Consider the following 14,903-nt stretch of genomic DNA (forward strand, 5'->3'; position numbering starts at 1 on the left):
AGTACACAGCTTTGCGTTGAAGTGGATGCACGCCCAGAGATCATCAGTGGCGTCCGGGTAGTCTCAAGACCACCCAGCCCTGATGCACCTGTGGATGGTACTGATGACGAGCCTTTCATAGACGAAGGTCCTGCACCTGAGATTATCCAGCCTACAGAAGGAGGCCGTGGACCGAGTACACAGCTTTGCGTTGAAGCGGATGCACGCCCGGAGATCATCAGGGGCGTCCCGGTAGTCTCAGGACCACCTAGCCCTGATGCAAAATGTTGAGCTACTTTATGATTCGTACTCTTATGTTCTGGTGTTGTAGTATGTACTATCTTTGTTATGATTTGTACGCCTTTGGCGCTAGAACTATAATTAAGCATTCAGTGGATGATCGCGTTGCAAAATTTGACACCCACACAATTAGTTCATCGTATGAGTAGTAGCACAATTACTTCTACAGCCAGTCCTGCCAGCGCATTAATTGGTAGCATGAAACACTTTCAGGCACTCCACTCTGATTCATATTAATTGACACAATTTTGTCTAGATATGGATGTATCTAGATGCATTTGTTAACTAGACTAACAAACTTGATTCAGTTAATATGAATCGGTGTAAACCGCCCAAGTCCTCCAGGCGGCAAGCCATCGACGAAGCTTTGACCAGATCTTGGCCCACTTTTTTTTTGCGAATAGCAAAGCTTTGACCAGTTCCTCTCGGGATACAGCACGCCGGTGAGCTTGCACGGTTGCCATGAGCACTTTCCGGCGGAACTTCCTCTGCAGCGCCCTCAAGCCGCCGCTGCGAGACAGCACGCAGTGCCTCGAGGTGGACGGAACGGACAAACTCGGGATCTCAGGGCGGGGGGTCCGCCTCGTCCGGGAACGATCTCCAGCGGGTTAACGAGGACATGCATGGCGGCCAGGGGATTTGGTTTTTTTTTTGTTGTTGTTTGAGCTTGGGATTTGGGGTTTTTTCGGATAGGTGAGGAGGAACCGAGGAAGAGGAAGGAACAGCCCGCGTGCTTGGCGCGTGGCAGTGTGCTTGAATTTCGAATTTTTGTGAAATGTTTCATTTCCCCGCTACAATTCGGGGGTTTTCTTGACGCGCCAATGCGTCCCGCCGTGCAGGTTCAAGTGAATTTGGGGTGCCACACTATGGGCCCCAGTTTCAGTGAGACATGTAATGATTAGTCACATCAGTAAGTTCACTGTGTAATAAAATATGTTACCCCTCCCCTTTATGTAGCCCCCTTTGTCTCTCCCGATCGAGTGCCGACAGCCGACGGATGCAAGCCGCTAGCTCGATCCCCTCCTTTCGCCTCCACTGTCCAGGCATCCAGCTTGGAGGGGCAAGCTGCATCTAGACCAAGCGGATTAGGTAGTACTAGTAATGCTCTTTCCTTTCTCGAGATCGGTTCTTTTTTCCTCACCTCGATATCTTGCGCATCTACTATTTCCTATTCCGGGGCGAAGGGGTGTCTTTCTCGGTCACCCTCGCGCCGGGAGTGATTGATGGGGGTGGGGGCGGGGCTACCTTTGTTTGGATTGGGGTGTTCTTCCTTTATTTGTCGACATTTGCAACCTTTGTAGTTTCTGCAGATCCTCAATGTATCTTTTGTCACTTGTACAGAAAGGAAATACCTCGGTGGTGGGGGGGGGGCCGGCAATGGAGCGTAAGGCCACCACGCATGTGGGCAGTTGGCTGAGCCTGAGCTGCGTCCCCAACCCCGCAAAGCTGTACTCCGTTTGCTTATCCACTCGTCCGTCGCATCCTCAATCTGTTCCTGTTCTGGAAGATGCTTAAAGTAGCACATGTCTTCAGCTGTTTGTGCATAAAGCCTCTGTGACACCATGCTCTATATTCTGTGTATCAGGTTGGTACCTCCAGGTTCCATGCTGAGGCTATGAGGAACGAGAATAGCGCCCCACCTGCTGCAGGAGCATGGCCCGATCTGCAGCACAAGAAGCGAAATGCCACTGCCGAGCTGGGCAGGGACCGCCGAGGGGTAATTTTTTTAAACCAACTTACCATGATGTAGTCTGAATCTGATACTCCCTCAGATCCAAATTAATTGACTCAACTATCTGTAGATACGGATGTATCTAGATGTGTTTTTAGCTCTAGATACTACTACCTCCATCCCAAAGCTTAGGGATTATATTATTTTTAGAAAGTCAAACTATACCATGTTTGACTAAGCTTTTACCAAAAATCATTAACATGCAAAATACAAAATTAATATCATTAAATAGGTTGTGAAATATATTTTCCTACGGTATCTACACAATATTATATTTGTTGATAGAATGTTCTAAAATTTTGGTCAAACTTTACTTGTTTTGATTTCTCAAAAATAAATAAGCCTTAAGCTTTGGGATGGAGGTATCTAGACAAAGCTGAGTCAACTGGAGTAGTTTTTTTTGTCTGTCCATAGCTAGTGTTCATGGTGCAAAAGGCTAAGAGCATCCACTATATGCATCAGTCTATCTCATACAGTAATTCAATATCACTGCTGAGGTCTGCCTTTTGTTTTGCTATTCATATGCAGACTGAAACTTTAGGGCCTTTACTCAAAAGGAAGATCAAAACTGCGGCTGATCAGGCTGCCAGTATGTTGATGCCGCCCCCATCTTCTAAATGCCTCTACAAGCACAAGGCCACGCGCCCGCTGGGTGGTGATCTTTTAATGAATATGGTATATTTTCTTAATCCACAAAACATGCCTTGATATTTGTCTGTTTATTGTCGGTTTTTTCTAATGCCTGCCAAAAGTTTACAACAACAACAACAACCAAGCCTTTCAGTCCCAAACAAGTTGGGGTAGGCTATAGTTGAAGCCCATAAGATCTCGAAGCCAAAAGTTTAGAAACACCAAATTCGTTTTGTAACACCCTACCCTTTAATAAAGGTAAGATACCTGTGTATAGTGCTATTGCCGGGATCACTGATAGCACACACATTTCGAATGTAGTAATCATAGCAATAGTATCAAATTTATTACAACGTAGATCCACAGGAGATAAAATAAAGTCTTACAAATTGCATAGTCGAACTGACTAGCTCAAATATAAAAGTTCAAAGCAAACACAGCGGAAATAAACTTCAATGAGCCTCCATCATCTCCATGCGCCACAGGCAGACATGTTGGAATGTAGACTCGAGATCCTACTAGAACTCGTCTTCCGAAGAACCTGCACGTTTGAATATGCAGCCCCACGAATGGAGGTCAGTACAATGATGTACTGGCAAATGACACTTATACGGTGGCAGTGTTTAGGCATGACTATCTACATGATATTTGGCTAGTGGAGTTTAGGCAAATTTGCATAAAGCCAATTTTATCCTATATTTTTCAAAACAAAACCTTTTGGTAACTCTTGAAAAACATTTTTACAAAAAGGGGCACAGAGTCGAGATGACTCCCAGGTCACCACCACATACCATGGTTTTCACTGCCAGGTATGTAGCCCTGGGGCCACTCCACTAGGATAAACCTCAGGTCACCACCACATACCATGGTTTTCACTGCCAGGTATGTAGCCCTGGGGAAAATCCCGTCCTGTGATTGTTTCTACACAAATTTTAATCATTCAGAAAAGGTGATGAGATTCTTCCGTACATTCCCTGCCTAGAAGCTCAAATTGTCCATAACCGGGGACACGGCTAAGATCTTAGGTTTAACTCTCGAGAGGTTGCACTCTTTACCCACAATTCACAACCAAGCCTTTTTGCCAAAATTCTTCATCTTCATTAAGGCCAGGACGAGGTCACAACGAAGCTTTTCCTTAGTAGCCCCTCCACCTACCGGATCCGCCCGTACCCAAACTCCACCCACTGGCGGTACCCTAGGCAAGGTTTCCCACCAAGTACTTAGCCAAGACAGAGCCCATAATGCATTGTGGTTGCACTGGAAGCTATCTAAAACATGGACGACATAATAATCTCTTTAATCCTGGGTGGCCAACCACAAGTGTACTCACCCCCCAGGTCACCACCACATACCATGGTTCACTCCCATGTATGTAGCCCTAGGTAGCCACTCAACATAATCCAAAGCCACACCAATTCCACCCAGGTGTTTCATTAAGGTTATTAACTTTAAATTTTTCAAAGGACACTTTAACCAACAAATGAAACAAAGCATTGACATCATTTTTAAATCACCTCTGACAATCCTAGCAAGTTGTGTTCAAGGGGTGGCTACACACTACTAGGATCTAAGCATAGCATAATACTTTTCTTTTGAAAACAAAATCCTACCATGCATACCAGTTTCAAAACACTAATGCATAATATAAAATAAGTAGGATTTGAATGTCACTTGCCTTGATCAAAGCAACCCACACAATCACAGCAATTACAAGCACCACCTTGATCTCCTCCACAAACTATTCAGACAAGCACAACAGAAATAAACAAACATTCGATATGACAATCATAGACATGTATGCATGCATGCTATGCAACAATTTAACTTCACAAGAAAGGTAGTGTGTAAGTGTTGCATTATGTATTCTCTGATGTGTACAATGTTAATAAAGTATTCTGGACTTTTAATTTGATTTAGAAAAAGCATTAATCGAGTATCTACTTAACATATACAACCTTCTTAAATAGCTACAGCAAGCATTATGTGTTGTAAAAATATAAGCTCGACTTCCCTGGATAGGTTACAGTAATACAAAGACAGAGCAATTGGAATTACTCGAAAATCATTTATAGAATTTAAATTATGATTGAAATACTGATTTGAATAGATTTTATTAAAGTAAGTTTGTGCACGTATCAAAGTTGTACAATTTTTATCCCATGTTGTAGTACATATTCTGAGGATTCCAGAAAGTACAAAATCATAAAATTTGGCCTGGTATATTATTTTATATAATTTTTATAGTGTACAATAGTCAAAAATCCTATCTGAATTTTAATACGAAATCTATCACAGTACCTATGCTATATTATTGCATAAAGATGTTCTACAGATTGTAAGCTTTCCGAAAGTATAAAATTCGTAAAATTTGGCCCAGTGAATGATTTTGTATCGATTTTACAAAATCGAGATGCAATCTGAGATTTGAATTTCGAATTTAAAACAGATTTGACCAATCTGACCGGCGGCGCTGACTGGGATGCCACGCGGCGCGACACGATTGGTCCGTACCGGTTCGGTACTGGATCTAATCTGGGCCATGGGATCTAGATCTAACGGTGCGAGAAAAAGAAAATAAAAAAAAATAAAAAACAAAAGGGGGCAGCTCACCTGGCCGGCGGACGGCGGCGCGCGGCGGCTCGGTGGCGGCGGTCGGCGGCGTTCCCGCAGCTTGCGAGCTCGGCGAGGGGCGCACGGGGTGCGGCGCGACACGGGGAGGGCTCTGGTGGTGGCGGCGCGACAGATGGTGGGCTAGGGCGGCCGCGGCGGGCGGCTGGAGGCGGCGCGGCTGCGGCGACTTCGGCGAGAAATCGCCGGGGTTTGGCGGCGCGAGGAGCGGCGTGGTCGGGGGAAAAAGGCGGCGGGGTCCGGGGCCTTTTATAGGCGGCCTGGGCGTGCTCTCCAAGGCACGGACGTCGAGGTGGGGCCGGTTAGGGTTAGGGCGGCGGCGGCGAGGTGTCCGGGTCGGCCACGATTCGGAGGTGGAAGAAGACGCTGACGAGTGGGCCTCGCTGACAGGCGGCCCACCTGTCTGTGAGAGAGAGGAAAAAAGAAAAGAGGGAGGCGGTGCGGGCGTGGGCCGTGTTTGGCAGGCCGGTGGGCTGATGCTATCGGGCTGGCCCAACTCGGCCAGTCCGAACCGTTTTTTTTTTCTTTTTCTTTTTAGTGATTTTGACATAACTTTAGTTTTAGGTATCCAAATTGACCCAAACCAATTTCTAAAATTTTGTAAAATTCAGGGCTTTGATTTAAACAATAGTGAACAAAGTTTTGGACCAAAATATCATGGTGCATAATTATGACCTTTGCAAATAGGGTGTGTCGCTGTGGTTTTGTCATATTTGTGCTTAATATTTTATGTGAACAAACAAATGCAAAAATGAACATGAATGCATGCAAGTTTTTGATTTTTGAAAAACCTGGGATGTTACAGACTAACCCCCTTAAGATGAAGCACGTCCTCGGGCTTCGAAAAGGCTAGCAAATAGGTGTGGGTGATATTCTCGAAGATTTTCTTCATCATTCCCAAGCTGCCTCTTCCTCACTATGGTGACTCCACTGAACAGAACTATATAGTATTGGCGCGAGTATTCCTTTACCATGGGTATCTGATCTAGGCTAACCCCCTTAAGATGTTTAGCCTAATAACACCATTATGCAATTGGGATGTAACTCGAACTATTGGTATGAATGTATGTGTTGCGCCACTATCAATTAAAACCAATGATGTAACGAGTTGAGTGAAAACATACCCATCACCGCATCAGGTTCATTCATCACTTCCTCCACATTGAGGTGGTTCGCCTGTCCCTTCTGGACTGGATTGTGTTTGATAACTTCATCAGGCTTTTTCTCAGTGCATCTATCCGCAAAGTGTCCAGTTTTCTTACACTTGAAGCAGGTGATATGTGACAAGTCCCCTGAATTATGACGGTACTGTCCGTTGTTTCCATTGTGATGTCCATTACCACCATTGCGACGACCATTGTTTCCATTTGGGTGACTATTGGAATGGTCTCCCTTGAGTCCTTCATTGTGCCTATGACCATTGTAGTTGTTGCCATTTCCTTTACTGAAATGACCATTATGCTTGTGTGAGTTGTGACTCCCACTTCCTTCAGAAGAATGGTGCTTCTTGTGGAACAGCTCAGTGTGGTTCTTACCATTGCTGAACTTCCTCTTGCGGTTCTCTTCCTTCGTGATGTTATTGTCCAGGGCGATGGCTTGATCATGTAGGGACTGGTAACTGGGTGCGTAAGCTACAGTCAATGGAATCTTCAGTTCACCCTTAAGTCCATTGAGGAACTTCTCTTTTCTCTTCGCATCAGTGTCAATGTCTTCTGGGGCATACCTTGCCAAGGCACAGAAGTCATCCATGTACTCTTTCAAGGTCCTTCCTCCTTGCCTCAGGCTGCGGAATTCATCCCTCTTCAGGTTCATAATGCCTGATGAGATATGAGCAGTACGAAAACCTTCTTTGAACGTTTCCCAGTCTAGGTCATCAATGGGATGGGTGATTTGATATGTCTCCCACCACCTAGCAGCAGGTCCTTCCAACAGATGGGCAGTGAACCTTATCTTTTCTGCCTCCGTGCACTCACAGGTGACTAAGTCCTTGCTGACAGAACGAAGCCAGTCATCAGCTACTATGGGCTCCGTGGCACTTGAGAACTTTGCTGGCTTGAGTCTCAGGAATCTGGCGAGTCTGTCCACAGGGGGTGGGGGTGGTGGTGGAGGTGGCGGTGGTGGTGGAGGTGGTGGATTGTTGTTGTTGTTCTGGGTGGTTTGGATGAACTGGGTCATCAACTGCATGAGCTGTGCCTGAGCTGTCATCATCTGATTTAGTGCGTCCTGTGTTGGGTCACGTCTTGGCGGCATCTGTTATAGTTTTAGCATAGATAAGAAACAAGATAGACAGATCTAGGGAGTAAAGTTTCCTACCCATGCACAAACAAGGCACACCACCAAACAAAAACATTTAAAACCAGGATTCCAAACTTTATTTATATTTAATGAGTTTCGAAAAATACGATTAAGATAGTTGGTACTGCCATACATCAGATAGTAGGACAATACAAAGAGCGTAATAGATTACATAGGATTTAAGGGGTCATCTAACGCCTCTTTACTACACCGTAACAAGCTAAAGGATATGGTACTTGTTCATCTTCCTCATCTTCATTGATGGTTTTCATGAGTTAGGTCATCTAAGGTAAGAGGAAAAACATTTTTTAAAATGGAATAGATAAGAGTACTAGAAGTTCACAAAGCATTTTTTTTTTGAAATAGGATTTGACAAACTTTTCATCCTAGGGTCTTCCTATTTTTAATCCAAACTTAGGGTCTCGATCCTACAGGCAACACTATGCTCTGATACCATTCTGTAACACCCTACCCTTTAATAAAGGTAAGATACCTGTGTATAGTGCTATTCCCGGGATCACTGATAGCACACACATTTCGAATGTAGTAATCATAGCAATAGTATCAAATTTATTACAACGTAGATCCACAGGAGATAAAATAAAGTCTTACAAATTGCATAGTCGAACTGACTAGCTCAAATATAAAAGTTCAAAGCAAACACAGCGGAAATAAACTTCAATGAGCCTCCATCATCTCCATGCGCCACAGGCAGACATGTTGGAATGTAGACTCGAGATCCTACTAGAACTCGTCTTCCGAAGAACCTGCACGTTTGAATATGCAGCCCCACGAATGGAGGTCAGTACAATGATGTACTGGCAAATGACACTTATACGGTGGCAGTGTTTAGGCATGACTATCTACATGATATTTGGCTAGTGGAGTTTAGGCAAATTTGCATAAAGCCAATTTTATCCTATATTTTTCAAAACAAAACCTTTTGGTAACTCTTGAAAAACATTTTTACAAAAAGGGGCACAGAGTCGAGATGACTCCCAGGTCACCACCACATACCATGGTTTTCACTGCCAGGTATGTAGCCCTGGGGCCACTCCACTAGGATAAACCTCAGGTCACCACCACATACCATGGTTTTCACTGCCAGGTATGTAGCCCTGGGGAAAATCCCGTCCTGTGATTGTTTCTACACAAATTTTAATCATTCAGAAAAGGTGATGAGATTCTTCCGTACATTTCCTGCCTAGAAGCTCAAATTGTCCATAACCGGGGACACGGCTAAGATCTTAGGTTTAACTCTCGAGAGGTTGCGCTCTTTACCCACAATTCACAACCAAGCCTTTTTGCCAAAATTCTTCATCTTCATTAAGGCCAGGACGAGGTCACAACGAAGCTTTTCCTTAGTAGCCCCTCCACCTACCGGATCCGCCCGTACCCAAACTCCACCCACTGGCGGTACCCTAGGCAAGGTTTCCCACCAAGTACTTAGCCAAGACAGAGCCCATAATGCATTGTGGTTGCACTGGAAGCTATCTAAAACATGGACGACATAATAATCTCTTTAATCCTGGGTGGCCAACCACAAGTGTACTCACCCCCCAGGTCACCACCACATACCATGGTTCACTCCCATGTATGTAGCCCCAGGTAGCCACTCAACATAATCCAAAGCCACACCAATTCCACCCAGGTGTTTCATTAAGGTTATTAACTTTAAATTTTTCAAAGGACACTTTAACCAACAAATGAAACAAAGCATTGACATCATTTTTAAATCACCTCTGACAATCCTAGCAAGTTGTGTTCAAGGGGTGGCTACACACTACTAGGATCTAAGCATAGCATAATACTTTTCTTTTGAAAACAAAATCCTACCATGCATACCAGTTTCAAAACACTAATGCATAATATAAAATAAGTAGGATTTGAATGTCACTTGCCTTGATCAAAGCAACCCACACAATCACAGCAATTACAAGCACCACCTTGATCTCCTCCACAAACTATTCAGACAAGCACAACAGAAATAAACAAACATTCGATATGACAATCATAGACATGTATGCATGCATGCTATGCAACAATTTAACTTCACAAGAAAGGTAGTGTGTAAGTGTTGCATTATGTATTCTCTGATGTGTACAATGTTAATAAAGTATTCTGGACTTTTAATTTGATTTAGAAAAAGCATTAATCGAGTATCTACTTAACATATACAACCTTCTTAAATAGCTACAGAAAGCATTATGTGTTGTAAAAATATAAGCTCGACTTCCCTGGATAGGTTACAGTAATACAAAGACAGAGCAATTGGAATTACTCGAAAATCATTTATAGAATTTAAATTATGATTGAAATACTGATTTGAATAGATTTTATTAAAGTAAGTTTGTGCACGTATCAAAGTTGTACAATTTTTATCCCATGTTGTAGTACATATTCTGAGGATTCCAGAAAGTACAAAATCATAAAATTTGGCCCGGTATATTATTTTATATAATTTTTATAGTGTACAATAGTCAAAAATCCTATCTGAATTTTAATACGAAATCTATCACAGTACCTATGCTATATTATTGCATAAAGATGTTCTACAGATTGTAAGCTTTCCGAAAGTATAAAATTCGTAAAATTTGGCCCAGTGAATGATTTTATATCGATTTTACAAAATCGAGATGCAATCTGAGATTTGAATTTCGAATTTAAAACAGATTTGACCAATCTGACCGGCGGCGCTGACTGGGACGCCACGCGGCGCGACACGATTGGTCCGTACCGGTTTGGTACTGGATCTAATCTGGGCCATGGGATCTAGATCTAACGGTGCGAGAAAAAGAAAATAAAAAAAAATAAAAAACAAAAGGGGGCAGCTCACCTGGCCGGCGGGACGGGCGGCGCGGCGGCTCGGTGGCGGCGGTCGGCGGCGTTCCCGCAGCTTGCGAGCTCGGCGAGGGGCGCACGGGGTGCGGCGCGACACGGGGAGGGCTCTGGTGGTAGCGGCGTGACAGATGGTGGGCTAGGGCGGCCGCGGCGGCGGAGGCGGCGCGGCTGCGGCGACTTCGGCGAGAAATCGCCGGGGTTTGGCGGCGCGAGGAGCGGCGCGGTCGGGGGAAAAAGGCGGCGGGGTCCGGGGCCTTTTATAGGCGGCCTGGGCGTGCTCTCCAAGGCACGGACGTCGAGGTGGGGCCGGTTAGGGTTAGGGCGGCGGCGGCGAGGTGTCCGGGTCGGCCACGATTCGGAGGTGGAAGAAGACGCTGACGAGTGGGCCTCGCTGACAGGCGGCCCACCTGTGTGTGAGAGAGAGGAAAAAAGAAAAGAGGGAGGCGGTGCGGGCGTGGGCCGTGTTTGGCAGGCCGGTGGGCTGATGCGGTCGGGCTGGCCCAACTCGGCCAGTCCGAACCGTTTTTTTTTCTTTTTCTTTTTAGTGATTTTGACATAACTTTAGTTTTAGGTATCCAAATTGACCCAAACCAATTTCTAAAATTTTGTAAAATTCAGGGCTTTGATTTAAACAATATTGAACAAAGTTTTGGACCAAAATATCATGGTGCATAATTATGACCTTTGCAAATAGGGTGTGTCGCTGTGGTTTTGTCATATTTGTGCTTAATATTTTATGTGAACAAACAAATGCAAAAATGAACATGAATGCATGCAAGTTTTTGATTTTTGAAAAACCTGGGATGTTACACGTTTGCTTACAATCATCATACAGTAATGTTCATCTACTCTCTAGTTCCCCTAACCCAACAAAAAATGATGTTAATTATGATTTTTAGATTAAAAGAGCATCATTAGGCGCTGTTAATTACGATTTTGAGATTAAATGTCATTTGCAATTGCTAATTACAATTTTGAGGCAAATGATTAGTTTAACCTTGATCTGTTCCGCTCTCCATTTTTCCCAACCAAAAAAATGTAACCATTCCATTCCTCTGAAATGGAACCATTCCATTCCATTCCACGCTGTTTCAGAACCGAACACACCCTTGCATTGTTGTGAACTGTTGTCCATACACATCCATACCCTTCCACTTACATCTAGCACTATATGCATTAGTCTGTCTCAGAGTCATTCAATATCACTGCTGAGATCTGTTCCCATTCTTATGCAGGCTGAAACTGATGCGCCTTTACTCAAGTGGATGCAAAATGAGGGTGATGAGGCTGCTGTGAGGACGATGGTGCCGGCACCATCATCCGAAAACCTCTACAAGCACGAGGCCATGGGCCAGCTGGGTGGTGACCTTTTAATGAATCTGGTATATTTTCTTAATCCACATACATGATTTTATTATTATCTGTTTAATTACTGTTGGCTTTGCCTAATGCTTACCAAAAGTTCAGAAACACTGCGTTTGCTTACAATCATCATACACTAATTTTTCACTTTTCAGTCTGTCTCATCCAGTATATAAACTGTTGAGTTCCGTTGGCTTCTTTTGTAATCATTTGCATTGTTGTCAACTGTTGTCTATGCACAACCCTATTCTTCCACTTACATCCCGCACTTTTTGCATCAGTCCATCTCATAGATTTATTAAATATCAATGATGAGTTCTGTTGCTATTCATATGCAGGATGAAGCTTCTGTGCCTCTACTCAAATGGATAAAAAATGATCCTGATGCGGCTGCTGTGAAGATGATGGTGCCGCCACCATCTTCTGAAAACCTCCTCAAGCACAAGGCCACGGGCCAGCTGGGTGGTATCCTTTTTAAGCAGGTATATTTTCTTAATCCTCATACATGATTTGATTTGTCTGTTTATTGCCGGCTTTGTCTAATTATGCTTACCAATAGTTCAGAAACACACACAACCTTATTCTTCCACTTACATCCAGCACTATATGCATCAGTGTCTCATAGATTCATTTTATATATCACTGCTGATGTCTGTTGCTCATCAATTTTCAAATGGAGACTGAAACTGCTAAGCCTTCATTGGTCAAAAGGATTGCAACTGCTGCTGATGAGGCATCTGCAGAGGCTGCCACCAAGTTACTGTCAGCCCCACCTTTTGGATGCTTATATAAGCTCAAGTCTAAGGACCAGCCGGGCCGTAACCATCCAAGGGTTCGGGTATATTTTCTTAAGCCACATATACATGCCATGATTTATTTCTGATATTATCACCGGCTCGTTTCATCGCTTCTTGGAATTCGGAAACGCCAAATTAGCATGCTTATATTCATCATATACAAAATTTTGACTGTTCAGTTTGTAACATAGTGTTATGCACTCGCTTGTCAACATTTGCATTGCTCTGAACTATGCACTTTACACAACCTAATTCTTCCACTTACATTCAGCACTACGCACCAGTAGTACCTCCCATGTTTCTTTCACCATCCCGATGCCGAGCTTGCGGGAATATGGCGGGCCCATGTACATACCCCGCATATAACACCTCCTATGGCTATATCTACCTTTCTAATAACTCCTTCACAGAGTTACAGGTATGTATTCTCAGTGGTTTAGCATGAATTGGCATATAGTAAAGTCTTGTTTTTAGTCTTCCTGCTTCTTACATTAGTATCAATTTTCACCTGCAGACTGTACCTTGTGAACTTCGTCCAATGATTAACCAGATGTGTCCGCATGAAGGGTCTTTCACTATACATGGCAATGGCAAATTGATGAACACCTACACGGTCTATGAGGTGTATGTCTACAAGACGCAGGCCATCATATATTTGTATGGACATGATTGGAGAAAGTTTGCTTTCGACTACGGTCTGAAGAAGGGCGACGAGCTGAGGACCAGAAACTCAAACGGGCAGATATACGTAACTGCTTACAGAGTTGGAGACACTTCCAAATATATAATATGTAACTTTTTTGTACTCATATCCTTTGATTACTGCATTCTGAGCAGTTGTTCTAAACCATTCCCTCTGTTCTAGCTTGCTGGGTTTAACATGATCAAAGCTGCAGATCCCCTGATGGAACAGGAGCGGATGTCACAAAGGGCACCCACACCAAGACCGGCACCGGCTTCCCACTCTCCCCGCATCGCACCGGTTCTGTACCAGCACCATTTATTGCATCTACCCAGCAGGCCCCTACATCGGCATTGGTTCTGTAGAGGCCCCATATACTACACCTGCCCAAAGAGCTCTCGCATCGCATCGGTTCCTCTAGCTGCACCGTTTATCGCACTCGCCCAACGGTCCTCTGCATCGCCACCGGTTCCTCTAGAGGCACCATTTATTGCACCCGCCCAGCAGTCTCCCCGCATCGGCACCAGCTCGTGTACCAGCCTGTGCTCCCGCACCTGCCCCACCAGATCACCGAGGTCTCAGCTCATTGTCGTGGCCACCCGTGTGGTGACCAGGACGCATCTCGAAGGCTATGTTCGTGAGTATATGACAAAGATAACTGCTCTTATCTTGATGTCTTCTCTGCTCAAAGTCTCACATGGTTCAGTCTTGGTGCATTGGTGCCATTGACTAATTTTTGTTGGTATCTCTTGCTTTGAATCAGAAATTTCCTAAAAGTATCGCCAAGGATCTCAATGCTGGCCGAAGGGGCAAGATTTCCCTCGTCATGGAGAGTGAAGGTCTCACCGTGGAGGGACGGTACTCCGTCAGTCCCACAGATGGCCGCTTGGCTGTTACTTCCAGGTGGAAAAAGTTCATTGACGGTGCCAAACTTCGCATTGGATCAAAGTTGAAGGTCAAGATCTTTCGATGCCGCTGTGACATGCTGGCCATCAAGTTTGCGGTTGTCTAGTTCTATTGTCCCATGAGCCCTTAGCAAATGCATTTGTAGTTATACTTATATAAGGTTATCTTATCTGAACTGCTAATTAATTGTATGGGTGGTAAAACTCTGGCAAGCTTTTGCTCTTAGCAAGTATGTATGTATGATCAGCTATTATGATAACTAATGTTTGTGTTCATCTTAATTTGCATTTCCGTTTTAGAAAAAAACTTAATTTCTATTTTGGCTGACCTGTTAGAGAACTATCAGATTGAATCCACAACATGATTCAAATAGATTCATTACACCAAGCCACATGTCTTGACCTTGCTATACACTAGTTCCATTAATCAGTGCAAGAAGGCTTACCTGAGCTGCCTGAACCACGGCAGATTCGAATCCACCTTAGCTATCTAGCTAGAAATACAACCTTTGCAGAAAGAGGATTTGCAAGACGGGAGGCCGACATTGGGGACCCATGAGCCAAAGGCGTCGTCCAACGTTTTAAAGGCGGCAGGAGATCGAAACAAAAAAAAAGCCAAAAATCAGTTGGTAAACAAAATCCAAGAAATGAAACTTTTACCTTTCTGAGAGGATGACATGCGGGACCCATGAGGCAGCAGCATCCTCAACTATTCCAAGGCGGCAGGGGATCAAAATAAAAATAGGAAATAG

The sequence above is a fragment of the Lolium perenne genome, chromosome 3 (assembly GCF_019359855.2).
Source record: "Lolium perenne isolate Kyuss_39 chromosome 3, Kyuss_2.0, whole genome shotgun sequence".
Classification (NCBI taxonomy): domain Eukaryota; kingdom Viridiplantae; phylum Streptophyta; class Magnoliopsida; order Poales; family Poaceae; genus Lolium; species Lolium perenne.